Here is a 5699-nt window from a genome sequence, read left to right on the forward strand (position 1 = left end):
TTTATTTGGCTCCTCAGCAATTAACTTTTTTACTGAGCAGAATTTTGACAGAGCTGGTCGGATCTGGGGGCCCACCTCTTGATTTAAGCTTTCATCTCTGCTCTCCGTAGTCTTGTGAATCTATGGCCTTTCCTGTCCCTTCAGTGTCCCCTCGGCACCTCCTCTTCCTGCAGGGACAGCTCTCAGCTCCATCCACCTTTGTGCTTTCTCCTTTGCCTTCCCTCTCCCCAGGCTCCATCTGCACAGAAGGGGACAACGCAGCCAGGAGCTGCCAGGTGCACAGACATGGATGGAGGATGGATGCTGTGTCCATCCATCCTCTGCTGCCCATCACTCTGCATGGACACATGCCTGTGTGCTGCAATGTTACCATCCATCCAGCAGCTCTTCAACATGCAGGAATTGCTGCAAACTTTATTTTTTTTTTAAAGGGGAAAATGACAGCCATTTGCTTCTAAAAGAAACCCCCACCAAAATATGAATGAAACCCCCACCACGCACCAAACTTCATCACCTGCAGGTAGCCAGCCTTGTTCCCAAATGCTGGAGGACTGAGACGGTTGAAGTGCAGGAGGGAGAAAAACCGTGGTTTCCAAGGACTGATTAGATGGCATGCCAAGTGTATTAAATTTTGCAGACATTTTAACAGCAATATGCTAGATAGTTGGGTGTCCCCTGAGGCTACTGGATTTTTTATATCCTTCACAGAAGGTCAAAGCCCTCTTCTGCCTGCCCCCTCCCTCTCTCTGCTGTCTCTCGCTCTCCCTTTCTCTTTCATTCCATGTCCCTTTCTCTCTCTGTCACCATCCTTCGTTCCTCTTTTTTCATGCACTTTCTCCTTGTGTTTTGCTCTATGGCTGTAAAATAAAAGATAAGTCTTCTGCCAATTTCCCAGTGAGTGGAAACTCACACTCCCTGTGGTCTCCCAGCACGGAGATGGGTATGCTGGGGCTTTCCCCTCTCTTTTCTGCACTTTGTTTTGGGGAAAATATGTTTTCCTCCCTTCTCTCCCCAAACATCGCTGCTCTCCCCCAGCTTTTTATTTTTATAGCAAAAAAAAAAAGGGCAGGAAAAGAATCCATCTGGCATATGAATAATTGAAATGGCTCAACTCTGTTCCTGTTGCTGTTGTTTGCTCTCAGTTCTTCCTCCCCCGCCCCAGCCATAGCATCCCCTCCAGGGTATGGGAGCCGAGGTAAGGGCGCATCGATCTGCACGGGAGGAGCACAGGGCCAGGATGGAGCTCATGGCTGCTCTGCAGAGCTGTTGCTCTGAGGCTGCAGGAGCTGTGGGCTGTGAGCCAGAGGTACTGGTGCAGGTGCTGCTGTGCCCGTCTGCCCTGCGATGCGTTCCCCACAGGGCTGTGTGGGGCCTCTGTGCTCAGCCCCATCCCAAGTACTGAGTACTGGTATGGGGTGCAACTCCCTAGCAGCCTAAAAGAGCTCCTTCTGTCTGTTCTTCCCTCCAGCACCTTGGTGCAGCATCTCCAGTGTGTGCCTGGGTTCCTGACCTGCCTGCACCCAGCACAGTGCTCCCTGTCTGCTGGAAACTGTTCAGAGTATAATATAGAACTTTGGTGCATTAATTCTGAATGAAGTTGGATCTCCAGATGACAGCCTGGACCGCATCCCTCCCCACCTCCTCCTGCCTGCTCTCCTTCCCCCTCTGTCCCATTTTCCCCACTCTGGAAGGGAAGAGCTGAGGCTGAGCCCTTCCATCGAGCTCCTTTCTGTGCAGTTGCAGGCTGCCTCTGACGAGTTGTGTGTTTTGAAGAACGTATTTGCTGTGTGCATTTGTGATGATACTTGGCAGGCGTCCGCTGCGTGGTGTGTTTCTGGGGGATGTTTGTGTATTGTTGGGGAGGAGTTTATATTTAGGCTCTGTTTCTTGTGGTTTGGGTAGGTGATGTATGGATGGATGGCTGAGATGTGCATTTATCAGGCTGTTTGTGTGCGTTTTAACTCTGCCTTGGTGTTTGTTGTGTGGGCATATGCCTATGGAGTGTGTGGATGGAGATGAGTGTGTGTTTTTTGTTGCGTGGGGCAGCTGGGGCTTTGAGTTATCATGCCTTTGTGTGCACTTTGGGGTCTGTATGCCGTGCTCTATCTGTCAGTGCAGGGTGCAGGGTTGAGGATGTTTAAGGGCTTAGTGAACTCTGTTTGGAGGGATTCGGTCAATCCTGAGCAGATTTGAAAAGCGTTTCTGTGGATGTTACATCTCCAAAGGTGCAGAGGCAGCACTGAGGTGTAGGAAAAGCTGTCGAGGAAGACAGTGTGCTGGAGAATGCAGAGTTGTGAGCACCTCATTGATGCCATTGCTGGAGAGAGAGACGCTCGAAGGCAGAACTCTTAGCAGCAGGCAAAGCGTGCCTCATTCCTTCTTTTTGTTTGTTTGTTGAATCTTTATTGTATAAATGCAGGAGAAACAAAAAGGAACAGTATTTCAAGTGGAATTCAAATCGGTCATTTCAATATATGTAGATATGCTGCTCTTTTATATGAAGACTCCTACACATGATATAAAAGTTGAATTTAAAACATTTGGTAACCCAGGACTCGGTGCAAATAATGAGATATTTATATCTAATAAAACTGGTCTGATGGGGAAATCACTCTCTTCTGTGCAAGCTTCCATTTGAAGACAAGTTTCGGTGCTCGGGTTTGTTTTTTCTGACAATAAAACGTAGGGTTTGGCAGCAGCCGAACATATTCCCTGTAAATAACTAAATAGCTGCTCCGTGCCACAAACACTCGGAGATGTGCCCCGTCATGTCGGCGCAGCCTGCGAGCGCCGTGCTTTCATGTTCCCTGCAGCACGCAGTGCGGTGAGCCGGCGCCGGGATCAGCAGCAAGGCGAGGCTGCTGTTTGGTTTGGGACCCACGCGGGATGGCTGCGGTTGGAAGGGATCTCAGCGCCCGCCCCGTTGTGACCCCTGCACTCAGCTGGGTGCCCCCCATCCCACACGTTGCCCTTGGCCTTGTTGAACCTCGCTGCGGTCACATTGACTGTCCAGGTCCCCATGGTGGCAGCTGCAGGACAGCAGCGGTTCGCTGCTCATCCCAGCATAGCGCCCGATGTTTTTTCCCCCGTCTCGTCCAGGAAGAACTGTGTCACGCAGCCGCTTGCTCGCTTTGTCTATCGATTGCTGTTAACACAGTTTTCACTTGAAAATGCTGCGCTCGGGGCAGCTGCAAGGACATGCAGCAAGGGGCAGGATCTGCCTGCGTGCTCCAGCCTGGCTGTGGAACACGGGGACTGTGGTGACGGTGCGCACAGATGCTCTGAACGTCACATTGGCTTCAGCAAAGGCAGCCACTCCAATTCTGCACGGTTTCCAAGCTTAGATTTTCAAGTGAAATGAAATGGCAGCTGTAAGTGAGAAGTTGGTGCGTGCAGGAACCTCATTTAGCAAACGCCCAAGTGAAGCGCTTGGAGGAAAACGGGCTTTCTGTTTGTAAACAGAGGAACTTTGGATTTGTGGAAGGTTGGGCTGTTGCTTCATTTAGGTTTTTGATCTCAACAAGTTTTAGTAAAAACATGATTCTGCTTGAGTGGAAAGATTTGTGTTTGGGGCATTTCAAAAAGGATGAGTCAGAGTTTGTGTTCTGTGGGCTCTGACAGCGGAGCTAACACAACGTAACGCTGCAGCTGTTGGTTTGGGGAGGTTTGGGTTTGTTTCACCGGGCTGAGCAAAGCCAAGTGCAGGGATAGGAGATGTCAGGAGCTTTCTGGGGTCAGAGTCTCCCAGCCCTGGGCTGTTGGTCCCTTCTAAAGGACACCCACATTGCATGTCCCTCTGCACGGTGTCATCCAGCACTGCAGTGGGTGCCACATTGGGTTCATCCCATTGAAGATGGGTGAGAGCTGCTCCACCGGCCCTGAGAGCACCTTTAAACCCAGGCAGAACGAATGAAGTCCTCCCAGGAGGGAACGAGATCCCAGTAATTGGCACCTGGAAATGTCACTCAGATTTCCCTTCCTCGTCACCAGCATTTTGATGGTGTGTTTGCTGCTGGATGTGACTTTAACAAAAAGTTAAAAAGAAAAAAAAAATATATTAAAAAATAAATTTTAAAAAGCCCTTCCTTCATGCATATGGAGTTTTTTTGGAAAAAAAAAAAAAAAAAAAAAAAAAAAAAAAAAAAAGAGGTATTTTAATGCTTTCTATTAAATTGGGACTAAAAGTGGTGTCTTAATTTGCATTCATTAGCATATTTGCATATAGATCACTGAAATGGTGGAAGAAGAGAAGAGCCTATAAATGAAAATTCTTTTAAAGGCGCAGGCATCATTTATTTACTTTCAGCCTCCGTCCCCTTGGCCCCCCTCCGCCTGCTGGACGGCGTTCGCTGCAAGCACTGCAGGCCCTGCCTGGAGGATCCCTGTGGCTGCTGCAGCCTCAGCTCTCATCTTGTGGCACAGAGCTGCTGCAGGAGAGCAGGGTGCAGAGTGAGGAGTGGGTGGGAAGGAGAGGAGGTGGCTGGTGGATGGAGAAGATGCTCTTGGGCTTTAGTTCCTGTGCTCTGCTCTCCTGCCTTCCTTTGTCATCTTGCCTGCAAAAACATCTTTTTTACATCATAAAACAGGGGGGAAGCTGTTTGTACTTTTCCCCGGGCTTTGCACTGATTTGTTTGTGGTCAGTTATAATAATAATAGAAGAGTTATTCTGCTTTAATAAATTGCCCGGTTGTATTTCCCTGTGCTGTGAGGTGCCGTGCAAGCTGTGTGCTTTCCTACTCCAGCTCTTATCCTGTGTGCTATGTTGCTCTGGGCTGGGGATGTTACCTGCACACAGAGCTGCTCGTTTCAGATCAAGACTGTGATGAGGATGAATCAAGAACCAGCAGCACCCCTTCCTGTAGAGCTGGAGAGTGGGCTGGGAAGGGGGCGGGCAGGGTGGTGTAGGTTGAGAGTGGAGCACAGAGTGGTGCCAGCCCTCCTCTCCCCACACGCACCCCAGAAAGCAAGGATACAGCAGGATGAGGGAGTTTGGATCTGATGGGATGGGGTAGGGAAGCAAACAACCAAGAGTGTGAGGTCTTCAGCTCCCTCCTGCTGCCCGCTGGCAGGGATGCAGCGGGGTGGTGGCCCAGGTGGGCTCTGTCCTCCCCGCTGTTGTGGCCCCGTGCTGGCACTGCAGTGGGAAGCCCATTGACACGGCTGGGGAGAGACTTCCCCGGCCTGCGTGAATGGGGAGGGCTGCACCGCTAATGAAAATCGGAAACCGATGGCAGAGCACAAGGTGCCCAGGCAGCAGGTTGTGGAAATGAGGAAGGGAAAGGGGAGGGGGCGGGGGGCTAATGGAAGCTTCTGCGAAGCGGATGTCGTATTGATTGCTGTGTGTCTATATTTATATATTATCAAGTATATAAACTTCAGCAGATGTATGGCGCATAGATAAATAAAATGCATGCTGAAAAATTAATGAAATGTACATGCAAATCCACCGCCATCGATCATGCCGGCTGCCAGGACCAGAGGGCTTTTTACTTTTAGGCTTTTTCCTTCCTTTCTTTCATATGCTCTCCTTCTTCCCCTCTGAAAAAATAACAGAAAAATTCCCAGTTGAGAAATTCCTCAGCCTGGGCCCAGGTGAAGTGTGGCAGGAGCCCTCAGCTGGGTGCTGTCAGGGTGAGAGCACAGTGAGATGGGACAGTGCATGGGCACAGCGGGGCTTCGGGTCTGGGAAGGTGTGGAAT

This window comes from Tetrao urogallus (assembly GCF_951394365.1).
Source record: "Tetrao urogallus genome assembly, chromosome: 21".
NCBI classification, from domain to species: domain Eukaryota; kingdom Metazoa; phylum Chordata; class Aves; order Galliformes; family Phasianidae; genus Tetrao; species Tetrao urogallus.